Genomic DNA, 13,472 nt, shown 5'->3' on the forward strand with positions numbered 1-13,472 from the left:
AAGGTGGTCATGTATGAACACTTATCACATTTCAGTTGTATTTCACTAGCAAGTCCTACGTGCTTTATTATGGAGAGTTCCAGACCAACTTCACTACAATGAATACATCTTACACAGTTTGAAAAAATTCCTTTGAGAACCGACATATCAAATATTTCATTCACATCCGATTCGCCCATAAAACATTCATAGTTTACACTCATTGAACCAAGCTTCTTCTGTGAAGTATTTTCTTTCCCACTTTGACTGCTATGGGCAGGTGTACTTGAGAGGTTAGGTTCACTCACTTGGTTATCGTCTTTATTGTTTACAGTAATAACACATACCTTTGGCTTTCCAACATTTCTCCTTTTCTTAAAAGCCTTCAGAGGATTTCTAATAACTTTACTTTTACTCATTACTATACTTCAACAAAACAGAGACTCAAGAAACAGAATTAATTACGAATATTTTCGAGATAACGACAGAGTAAATAAACATGAAACAATCGACAATCACACCAGCGATATATATTGAACCATCACAGGTTAGCCACAACACATACTTTATCTCACATCACTAAAATGTACCTGATGAACACGGACGTTAATAATAACACCATTTGACAGCAGTTTAACAGCGCCACATTGGGTCACGCCCATGTAGAACACATTTCAAAAAAAATTTAAAAATAGTTGTAGTCTTCGGAATTGAATAAATTATATATCTATTAAAAGGTAATAGTCTGCAGATTCAGAAAACGCAAAAAAGTAAAAATTGAACTTTTCATGATTTTGAGCCTTTCCGGAGCCCCTTAAATGATAAAAAGTCACTTGATAGAACACAGACAAGAGACAAGTAAATAGTCCCCGTCTGTCTCACAGTCTGAAAACACTAATTTGGTCTGCGCTACAACGAAAATAATAGCTTGAGAATTGGTTCAGAAGGATTAAACTGACTCATTACCTCAAAAGAGAACTTTTTCCACTATCCGATAATACTGACTGTCACTTTAATAATTTTCTGACTTCCATGTGGAATTAATGGTGGACACACTGGTAACATTCCCCGATCTCCCTTCCACTTGTAACTTCCGGTACTTGACAGCCACGCGGAGTGGCCGCGTGGTTTGAGGCCCCATGTCACGGATTGCGCAGCCCCTCCCGCCGGAGGTTCGAGTCCTCCCTCGGTCCTGGGTATGTGTGTTGTTCTTAGCATAAGATAGTTTAATTTAGTTTAAGTAGTGTGTAAATCTAGGGACTGATGACCTCAGCAGTTCGGTCCCTTAGGAATTCACACACATTTGAACATTTGGTACTTTACAAATGTGTTTAATAAACTTCTTCCACATTTATAGAAACAATTCGTCCATTTAGTGTATTTCTCAAAATATCAATAAAGCAAATAATTCTTCGGCATGTTAAACTTTCTCCAACACTGGGGCCACAGACTGTCCGTCATCACAGGCCATCCTTCTAACTGAGAACTGCTTCTGCCGCTCGCGCACGCGATTTAATAGGAGAATTCTCACCTGTTGGCCCGATCTGCTCCTCCTGGAACCTTCTAGAATATCACCGATATGTTATTCACCTGAATTTGGTGGTTGTGCTCGATTATTTTAATAATCGTTTCGACAACGGTCTCCTTACACCGCCATTATTCCTTTTTCTGAAAAAGCGTAAAGTTTTCGAAAAAAACAAAACTCATACCTCCAAAACTCAGTGCCCTCGACTGTTAATGTGTCGTCAGACTCTCAATTGTGGCTTTGCACTTCTATAATCCTTCGAGCAACAGAATCACACTACCTCCTTTACACTCCAGAGTTTACACACAACTGAATTATTAGCACAGAATCTACCTCAATTCACTGAAATCATTGAAATGTAAGGAACGTTAAGCTAAATACTTATATGAGTATTCTATTATGATAGTCAAGCAAAGCAAAGTTCATGTGAAAATAATGAATATTACAAATATTCGAAATATCTGTACTAAATACGACAATAATTGCAGAAGTTAAACTAGGTCTCGCCTAAGTGAAATCCTTTCATAGAAACTCTTACGTGACATTTAAAAGTCATGTAATGTATTCCTTTAAAAAGCCCCTGGTAGTGGGGTTTGGCGGTTTCTGGGACAGTTTGTATTGTTACCAAATTTTTCCAAGATGACAGATCCAAGATGGCTCTCATAGATGTGGCAATGTCGCACTGACATTAAGGTGGAAATTCTAATTTTCATTGGAAACAGGGCAATTCTAGTGCCTCCAGTAATTTAGGTCTTCAACCTATCCTCCATTCCTTTGATTTTATCCATTCCCCAGCACCACCCCACCCCAGGAAAAGGCAGTAAACAGTTTTAGTCCACCTGCCGCACGAGAAGGTAACGTTAGTGTACTTATTTCGGCGAGAAATACGTTTGTGCTGGTGTTATCCTGTTTCGAGTGTGTTGCGAGGGTATTTTGTTTGGTGTATAAGCATGTATGTGATTCATTATGTCTACCTGTTTTGCTGTAAAGTGTCGAGTAGCCTTCAACTTCGAGGTAGAAGGAGAATTCCAACTATCGAAGACTTTCAGGTGTGTGTAGTGGTTTTAGCAGCTATATTCATGGTAAATTCCTCAAGTTTATCTCTACCAGGGCAGAGAAGCCATGTCTTTTACATAGGGGTGACAATGTGATTCCAGTAGGAATACTAGATAACAAAAGACCTATGATCAAACAAGTTGGAAATAGCTGATGTTTTTAAAACTGCTATTCTGATGGAACAGCTGTCTGGAATATCTTAGTAGGTGCAAGTTCGTACAGTAATTTTTCCAATATTATTCTCATTCTCTTAGAATTTCAAATCTATTCATCACCTCGTCGGAAATCCACCGTCCTGGCAGCGACTTTGTCACAGACTCTTCCCACTTCTCCTCTCCAACTGTTGGACAGAGACTGTTTCCCACCATTTCGGTGGGCGAGGTGGTGGTGGAAGTAGGTGGATGACGTCATAGGAGTGGGGGGAGGGTGGGATGAGTTACGTTACGATTGTGGACGGGGCCTTTTACAGTTACACATATTTATTTTTTAAAACAGTAATTCCAGACTCAACAAAAAATAAAAAAAGCCATACGTTATTAAAACAACTGTATAAGTATGAGTATTTTCAGTGTGTTACAATTTAGCGAATCATCATAAAATAAAGATATAGATAATGTTTTAAAAAAACAAGCCACTGTGATCACGGCTGAAGGCCCTTCACGCCAGGAATGGCAATAATATAAAAAAATTTAAAAACCTGCTGTAAAACAGCCAACAATAGCAAAGGTTAATTTAAAAAGATAAGCAACTGATCACCAAACGAGTGAGATGAAATGATGGTAAACTTGGTAACACAACCATTTAAAAACCTACTATAACGCCAAGAATGGCAATTATACAAAAAATTTAAAACCCTGCTGTAAAACAGCAAATACTATAGCAAAGGTTAATTTAGAAAGACAAGCAACTGATCACCACACGCCAGGGACAGCAATAATATTTTAAAAAAAATTTGAAATCTGCTGTAAAACAGGAAATACAATAGGAAGGGTTAATTAAAAAACAAGGAACTGATCATCACGAGGGATTAAGATATTGAGATAATAAAACACAAGAACAAAGTGGCCACAGACGGTGCTCCAGGAATCGACCTCTGAGATAATCCGGCAACAAAGTTTATCGTGAGCGATGAGACAGGCAGCCAAGAGTTGCATTCATTTCACAAGATTGTAATTCAGACTAGTGGCAGTCTAGGAATGACTAATGATAATCTTACTGAGGTTACCTGACGTCTGATAAACCAAATGCAACGATGGAACAATACGCCAAAAGCACTCCACTCTCTGCTCGTCGCCTCGGCGACACTACGAGCAGCAACACGAACCCAGAGATCTGGAGAATCGTGAGATATCACAATGGTGGGGTTTCTGTACTTGAATTGAAATGCTCTCATCTTAAAGCTTGCTTTATCTGGTTTACCACGAGGTCGTGTACCCTCGTGACCACAACCCTTCCATGTAGCAGCCCATGTGCGCCACCAGTGGTCCCGGCGTGTTCCCGCACTGCGCGGACATGGCTCCTCCTGAGTCCCCAGCCGAACTGCGACACTCACACGACACGGACAAACAACCACGTCGCCCCAAATATAGGGCAACAGTTACTACATATCGATAACCGCCGCTGCCGCCACTAGTGGACAGGCAACGCTTGCAAAACGAATGGCGCCAGTCAACATGAAGACAAACAACCACAACCATCTCAACTAAACATTACGGTCTGGCCTCCAACCAAGGGGGGAACCTACCAACAGCGCCAACGCGAGCGGCAGCACTGCTCAAAGTAACTGCTTACAATGATAGTTTTGCAATCGTGTAAGCATACATTAACGGTCTTCGCAATATGTTACCTTTGTTTACGTTGAGGGCCGATTACCACTCTCTGCACCAAGCGTAAATCCTCTGAAGGCTTCCTGCATTTAGCTACAAGTTCCTAGAGGCTTGACTTCTCTGTATACAACAGCATCATCTGCGAAAAGCCTCATGGAACTTCCGGCGATATCTACTAGGTCATTTATATATGTTGTGAAAGTTAATAATCCTATAACACTCTCCTGGGGCACGCCCAGAATTACTCTTCTGTCTGAAGACTTCTGTCCATTCTGAACGATATGCTGTGTTCTGTGTGCTACAACCTCTTCAATACAATCACACAGCTGGCCTACTGTTCCATACGATCGTATTTTGTTTATTAGGCAGTAGCGAGGAACTGTACCGAACGCCTTAGGCAAGTTAAGGAACACTCTGTCTACCTGGCTGCCTATATGTACTTCTTTCTGGTCTCGTGGACAAACACATCGAGCTGAGTTTCACACGATCGTTGTTTCGGGATCCATGTTGGTACCTACAGAGGAGATTTTCAGCCTCCAGAAGTGTTACAATACGCGAGGAGAAAACATGTTTCAAAATTCTACAACTGATCGAGGACAGAGATGTAGGCTTATACTTTCGTGTGTCTGTTCGACGACCCTTCTCGAAAACAGGAAGGATCTGTGATTTATTCCAGACATCAGGAATACTTCACTTTTCCAAAGGTCTACGGTACATTTATGCTAGAAGAGGGTCAAGCTCTCTCGCATAATCAATGCGTCAGGTCCAGTGCCTCCCCCACAGCTGAACTATTTTAGCTGCTTTTCTATCGCATACACTTTCTCTTTCGTTCGACGCTTAAAGTAAGCACTACAGTTTCATCTGCCTCTGTGAAACAGTTCTGGATAAAGGCGTTTCGTATTTCGGGCTTTTCTGTGTAGTCCTCCGTTTCAATGTCATTGTGGTCACAGAGTGTCGGGAAAGATGACTTCGATCTGCGAAGATTATTCTTATTTCTGGTTTCGATGTCAAGAGTTGAACTGTTGTTTTGAAAACGAAACATTTTAGTGACAAATTTCATAAAGGAATAAATTTATTGGGAAGCAGTAGTTAGAATCCCTTGTTCGATGAACAGAGGGCTGTAGGATGTTCTTGAGTTCACACCACAAATAACTCATATCACCGTTTTTTAACCCAGGCACTTTAGCTTGGCTTGATGAGTTACCTCAAAAATCATCCAATATGGCATTATGAAATGACAGTAAACATAGCATGCCAGCTTTTTTATTTTGATATCACTTATGTCTGACAACATTCGTATTGCAAACAGAAATTTGTTGAGGCACTTCAGCATTTCTGTGATATGCGCCTCCCAGTTTATTATCAAGGTCTAGTCTCAAGAATTTAACACTGTAAACTTCTTCTATTTGTTTGCAGTCATATTTTAGGCTTATAAAGTTAGGAAACATCTTACAACTTATAAACTGCTTGTAGTGTGTCTTTTTTTAAACGCTTAGTGACAAATAAATGGCTAGAAACCATTTATTAACGTCTATGAACATTTCTAATTTACTTAAAAGGATGTTGTGATTTCCCAGTCAAATGCCTTTGACATATCGCAAATTATGCCAGTAGCCTTTTATTTATTGCTTAATGAATTCAGTACTTTCTCGCTGCATGTGAAAATAGCCTTCTGAATATCAGGAGCCTTTGGAAATTCGAATTGTGGCTTTGGCAATACATTATGGTGTCGGATGGTTAAGAAGTCCACTATGTATTATCTTTTCTGAAATTTTCGGGAATTCTAGCAAAAGTGAAACTGAACGTAAATCTGACGATATTTCTTCATCTCTTTCTTAAACAATATCTTAACTTTTACATAATTATTTAACCCATTCAGGAACAGTTCCACTGATAACTGACTGGTTACACAGATACGTTACTATGTTACTAGACTTGGGAGCAAATTGTTTAATTAACTTTGTTGATACTTCATCATAACCACAAGAATTCAATGATTTTAAAGATTTTACTGAGGAATTATCTCTATTACTGAAGTTATCTGGAATGACTTGTCTGAGATTCCCGTGGCAGTTTCTGCTGAACCCGACAACCTCATCTTTTCAGTAACAGCTACGAAATGTATGTTATATAGTCTTGCAACACTGCACATATTTCTTACCAATGTATAATTTGCCCTTCATGATTCGTTCTACCAGTCATCTCCTTCACTATATCGCATATTGATTTTATTGTATCTGATGTGATTGTTCTACACTCGTAACGCATTTTCTTCGATGTCCAGAGTACTGTCTTTAATGCTTTGCAGTATGTCTTGTAATGAGCTATAGCATCAACATCAGAGACTTTTCTGACTGACAGATACAGTTGTCTTTTCGTTATACAGGGTATCTTTATTCCTAGAGCAATCAGTGGTTTCTTTGTACCATTTGGTCTGCTCTGTGTGAAGTATAGGGGAAACAGCATTCAAATAAGGTGAGAACTACAGTAACAAAAGTGTATTTTTCATTTATCTCGTGAGCACTATACACATTTTTACAGTTCATGTCTTTGAGCAGTGCTCTAAAACAATCAATTTTTGGCCTACTGAATTTAGTAGATTGTGTATCCTCTTCAGAGGGTACTATCATTTAACAAATTAAATGGCGTGTCATATGTTGAGAGGCCATTCTACATCTACATCTATACCCTGCAAACCACGGTGAAGTGCATGGCAGAGAACACATCCCATTGTACCAGTTATTAGGGTTTCTTTCCGTTCCATTCACGTATGAAGAATCACTGTTTCAATGCCTCTGTGCGCGCAGTAATTATTGTAATCTTATCCTCACAATTCGGAGTAGGTATTAAAATCTATGGAGAAGAAATAAAAACTTTGAGGTTCGCCGATGACATTGTAATTCTGCCAGAGACAGCAAAGGACTTGGAAAGCAGTTGAACGGAATGGACATTGTCTTGAAAGGAGGATATAAGATGAACATCAACAAAAGCAAAACGAGGATAATTGAATGTAGTCGAATTAAGTCAGGTGATGCTGAGGGAATTAGATTAGGAAATTTGTTAACATCGAGTATAGATTTAAGTGTCAGGAAGTCGTTTCTGAAAGTATTTGTATGGAGTGTAGCCATGTATGGAAGTGAAACATGGACGATAACTAGTTTGGACAAGAAGAGAATAGAAGCTTTCGAAATGTGGTGCTACAGAAGAATGCTGAAGATTAGATGGGTAGATCACGTAACTAATGAGGAGGTACTGAATAGAATAGGGGAGAAGAGGAGTTTGTGGCACAACTTGACAAGAAGAAGAAACCAGTTGGCAGGACATGTTCTGAGGCATCAAGGGATCACAAATTTAGCATTGGAGGGCAGCGTGGAGGGTAACAATCGTAGAGGGAGACACTAAGCAGATTCAGAAGGATGTAGGTTGCAGTAAGTACTGGGAGATGAAGAAGCTTGCACAGGATAGAGTAGCATGGAGAGCTGCATCAAACCAGTCTCAGGACTGAAGACCACAACAACAACAATATCCTCACAATCCCTATGTGAGCGATACGTAGGGAGTTGTAGTATATTTCTACAGTCGTCATTTAGAGCCTGTTCTTGAAACTTTCTCTGGATAGTTAACGGCCATCTTCGAGAGTCTTCCAGTTCAATTCCTTCAATATCTCTGTGACACTCTCCCACGGATCAAACAAACCTGGGACCATTTGTGCTGCTCTTTACTGTACAGTCCAATATCCCCTGTTAGCCCTATTTGGTATGGGTTCTACGCACTTGAGAAATGTTCTAGAACCGGTCGCACAACTGATTTGTAAGCAATCTCCTTTGCAGACTGATTGCGCTTCCCAGTATTCTACCAATAAACGAAGTCTGTCACCTTTTTTACCCATGACTGTGCCAATATGATCATTCAATTTCATATCCCAAAGAAGTGTTACAATTAGGTACTTGTATGAGTTGGCCGATTTCAACAGTGACTCATTAATATTATAGTCGTAGGATATTAGGATTTTTCGTTTTCTAGAGTGCACAGATTTTACATTTTCGAACATTTAAAGCAAGCTGCCAGTACCTGGACCACTTTGAAATCTTATCAAGATCTGACTGAATATTTATGATGCTTTTTACAGACAGCACTTCGTCACAGATAACTGCATCATTTTTGAGATTACTATTAACATTGTCTGCAAGGCCATTAATATACAACATGACCAGCAAGGGTCCTAACACACTTCCGTGGGGCACACCTGTAGATACTTCTACATATGACTATGATTCTCCATCCACAACAACATGCTGCGTCCACCCTACTAATAAGTTCACAATACAGCCACAAATTTCGCCAGAGACCCCACATGATCGTGTGGTACTGCTTCAAATGCTTTTCGGAAATTGCTTAGAGAATATAATTTTGTTCATTACATCTTTCTATAAAGATATTATCCGTGACTACCTGTAAACAATTAGTTGGGAAGTTTATGGTAGGAATGAAGCTGAAAGATAGTTTTACTGACTGTAATAAATTCTGATGGAAAGAGGTTTTAAGAAAATGTACATTACAATCACCAAAATACACTACTGATGTGTTTTTTATGTTAAACAGGCCCCATAAACCTGATTGATTTATGAACAGATTAAAGTCACCTGTACGTGCTCAGTATACGCCTAATGTTATGAAGGGTTTATTGTCAGATTATACTTCTGTCACACATGTTTCCATATGCTGCTCAAGACAAAATTTATGAATGTTTACGTTCTTAAAGTTACGACAACTCCTGTTAAACGTACCAACTCCTCCTTTCTACATTTCTGCTCTACTAAAGTGAAATACTAACTTACATAATGTAACAACGCATCTATACCAGTGGTCACATGACCACCTCGCCATTGCACATAACCACCTTCCCTTGTCGCCACGCCTCTGCACATTTCAGTTGTCGTAACTGGTCAACCAGAACACCTTTGTGAGACAAGATTATGAGGTAAAATTTCCGAATAACAGTTGAGGTCTCTGGAAAGGCTCTGAATGAATATGAATATTGCAAAATTATACCCCTCAACACAATTAATTATCATTTAACAATAACCAACTTCCCTTAGCTTGTAAAGTCGTTTGAGAGCTGAAAGTAAATCACCATGCTTATAAAATCGATGCTATGCTAAAGTGGAAGAGGGAAGGATTGTACGGCAGCCACTCATTTGGAGGGTGTAGGGATGAATTACTTAAAAATTTTTAGTTCGAAATAAGAGATCATGTTGGATACATAGATGTGCTACCTATTAGTGACTTATGAAAATCTGTGCCGTACAGGGACTAGAACACGGATTTTCTGCTTATTGCGAGTGATCACCTTAACCACTTTAGGTTACGTTCATCACTTAACGGTCTCAGATCTTCTCTGTATTCGCACACCAGTGAGGACAGGACTGTAATGAATCGAAAACCATGGCATTATCGTCTTGTGCCCAATTTCTCATGTAACTACCTACTTGCATATGTGGATGAAAAGACATTAATGACGATTGACAAACGACCTGGCGGGGGTCCTTGCCGCTCTTGGTGATGGCAACCACTTCCGCGTGTTTCCACGCGGAAGGGAAAGTCCCAGAGCAGAGGATGCTGTTGAAGATGTCCACCAGAGACTGGTGTACGTCTGGCGGTAAAAGTCTCAACAGGCAGTTGGTGACACCATCCGTGCCACCTGCCTTCTTGGGGTTGAGGCGACGGGACTGCAGATCGACTTCTGCAGCCGTGATTTCTCCGATCGTGTCGTCCTCCTCACGCGCAGTGAGGAAAACCGGTAGGCGGTCTTCCACTAGGTGGACGTGGTCGGCATCGAACACGCCAGCGGCGGGCTGGAAATTTTCCGCTAACGTGTCCGCGAAGATGCTGGCTTTCGTATTCGGTTCGCAGACAACGTTCGCACCCACGTGGAGGGACGGGACTCGCTGGTGACGGCAAAGGAAGCGCCTGGCCGTCCCCCAAGCACTGCCATCTGTCGTCGTAAGGGTAGCCACAAGGCCCGCCCAGTCACCACTCCGGTGATCATCTATGGCGGCCCGAATCTCGCGCCGCGCCCTGTGGAGGCGGCGCTTCGTCTAGGGCAACCGCGTGAGCTGGCACTCCCGAAAGAGGCGATTTTTGTGTGTGATTGCCTCCAAGATGTGCGGCGGGACTTGGCACGACATTTCTCCCGCCTGGGAGTGGTCGCCTTTGCTGCGCCGAGAGTGTGTCGGGTGAAGAAGGCCAATGCTGCATCGGCCCCTTGTATATCCGGGTCGGGCGCGCCTTCGAGGCGATCTAAGATCTCAGCACGAAATCTGGCCTCATCTATGCCGCAGAAGTTGCGGCGGTCGGTCGGCATAGAGGCACCAATGACGTCCATGTCGAAGACCACCGGAAGGTGGTCGGACGACATGGCGCATCTAACGGTGGCAGACGTGAAGTGCCCGACACCTTTGAGCACGGCGATGTCGAGCACGTCAGGCTGGCCGCGATGGGGGAAGATGTGTGGTCATAGGACCCCAGTACTATCGCGCCCGGCCGCTGTGTGGCGCAAAAGAGGCGGCGGCCGCTGGCGTTGGTGATGCGGGAGTTCCATTGGGTGTTCTTGGCATGGAAGTCACCCGCAATGAAGATCTTCCCGCGCAGGGCGTCGAAGTCAGCCTCCTGGAGCAGTCCCGTCGGCGGCCTGTAGGCCGCAACGAACATGAGAACCCCCGCCGTAGTGGTAACAGCCATCCCAGTGGCCTCCACCGCAGTGAGGGGCGCTAGCTGGACTTCGTGATGTTTGAGGGACGCCCTTGACATAGATGGCCGTCCCACCACCGTGGGTCAACCAGACGGTGCTGTAGCACCGATAGTTGGCGGCCTTGACATGAATTCACGGCTTCAGGAATGTCTCGCACACAAGGCAAATGTCAATTTGCCTCGTCGCGCAAGAACGACCTTAATTCCCCTTGCTGGGGGGCCAAGCTGTTCGCGTTGAAGGCGCAAACGGTGAGGCCACGGATGTGGCGATTATCCATGGCAGGGAGAAGTAGCAAGGCCGGCCTGGAGGGCGGTCGTGACCGCGGTGACGAGTTGCTCTAGCAGCTGGCTCAACGACCGCGAGAGCGATCGGAGCTCAGTGGCGACGGGAGCCGAGGGGGCGGCGGGGGCCGCTGGGACGGCCTCCGCCACGGGGGCGGCTTGTTGCAACCGCTCCGAAAAAGACGACTGCCGTGCAACATCGGCAGCTAGTTGCACTGGCAGCGCAGCAGAAGTTACCGGCTGCTGCCGGAGCAGTGCGTCGGCGGCAGTCCGTTGCGCAGCGGTAGGGGTGGCCCGGCCCGCGCGCCGGCGACGCCTGCGTGTGGCGGCATCTCGCGCGGCAGACGTGCGTGCGGCGGTTGCCACCGGCCCCGGCGAAGCCGCGGACGGCGCAGTCGGCTGTTGCCTCTCGCCAGCGGCCAGCTCCGATCGCTGGGTGGAGCAGGCAGACGGTCCGCCCTTGGTGGTGGCAGCAGAGTTGGTGGACGGGTGGACTTTACGAGAAGGAGCAGCCCTGTCCCGTTGCTGGTTTCGGCCCCGTTTGAAGGCCTAACAGCCTCTGTAACTGACAACTTGCGGCCCGCCGCAGTTGCAGCACGTCGGTTTTTCTTCTCGGATGAGCATGCAGGATTTGCTCTCGTGATGTCCCGCGCACTTTGCGCAGCGGGGCAGCATGGACCAGTAGCGGGAGATGTGGTCCTGCCTTTGGCTTGAGAAGCACTGGGCCCTCTTGCCTTTGGCCCAAAGTGGTTCCACCTCGACCTTGACATGGCCGACCCGCTGCACCTAGAAAATCTTCCGGTTTTCCAGGTTGTCAACGAGGAACCTAGTACAGCGAAATATCTCGGTGAGTTCGAGGGGACTTCATCAGGCCGGTGGACCGGATGCCAAAACCCATGTCCTCGAGCTCCTCGCGGAGGTAGTCAGCGCCAACTTGAGGGGAAGGTGGCGGAATACCACCTTCAGAAGTTTGAGCGGCTCGGAAGGGTGCGTGTAGCACGGGAGGCCATCCGTGCAGATGGTGTGCATCACCACGCGGTACTCTTCAGTGGACGTCACTGTGGCCTTGTAGAGGTCACGGCCGGCGGCCTTGACAATAGTGATCGTGGCCACCCTGTCAAGTTTCTGCTGGAAATCCTTGTAGACGCCGTCCCATTGGTCGACGATAGGCGCCGGGGGCGGTGCCAGAGGCGCGTCGTAGTCCTCCGTCGCGTCTACGCTGGAGCCCGCAAACGTGTTGGCGGTCGGCACCGGCTGCGTTTGCTGCAGCGCAGCAGCCCTGGCGGTGTGACGCCTGGGTGGGGCAACAAAGCCGGGAGGCAGCAGGCGAACGAGGGGTTCGCTGCGACTTCGTTGTCGGTCTCGGGTTGGCGGTGCTCCGGGAGGAGCCCGCAACCGTCTTCATAGCCTCTGTGGTGGAGGCGCGGGGGCCCCTAGATGCCTTCTTCCGCGCTCTCCCGGTGTCAGAGGTAAGGGAGGAGTTGTCGGAATCGTCGTGCGTCACAGCCTGGCGCTTTCTGGGCGCGCGGGCATGGGTAGGGTCAACGTCGCGACGCTCTGCCTCGCCCATCGCCTCAGCAAGATTTGCCTCCGGCAGTTCGATGGCCTCCATCTCTGTGGCCTTTGCAACTGGTTGTGCCCCCGTCCAGACAGCAGGTTTTCTTCTAGCGCAGGACGGGGCATCAACTAGCGCAGGCACGGGCTCTTCTTGTGTCTCTGGGGCACATAGACCACTTGGGTGGTCGAGTCCGCGGCGCAACACCCGCCGAAGCTGCCGCCGCAGGGCCCGCAAACTCTTGCAGTGCGACCGGCGAAGCTCCCGGTGTCACTCCCGGCTCTTGCTGCCTCGTGTGCGGTAGTGCAGCAGCCTTCTGAATATTGCAGAAGGCGAGTATGGCCCAGTCATCGTCTTCTCGGCCAAGGTAGGAGACCCCGTGAGGGAGCTTGTTGTGCGTTTCTGTCACTGCCTCTCAGGTGATATTTATACATGGGCGCAGCGGACGGTCGAAGGAAACACCTGCCTTCATCTGCTGTATGCCCCGGTAGCAGTATCT

Source organism: Schistocerca serialis, chromosome 6 (assembly GCF_023864345.2).
Source record: "Schistocerca serialis cubense isolate TAMUIC-IGC-003099 chromosome 6, iqSchSeri2.2, whole genome shotgun sequence".
In the NCBI taxonomy this organism is placed as follows: Eukaryota; Metazoa; Arthropoda; class Insecta; order Orthoptera; family Acrididae; genus Schistocerca; species Schistocerca serialis.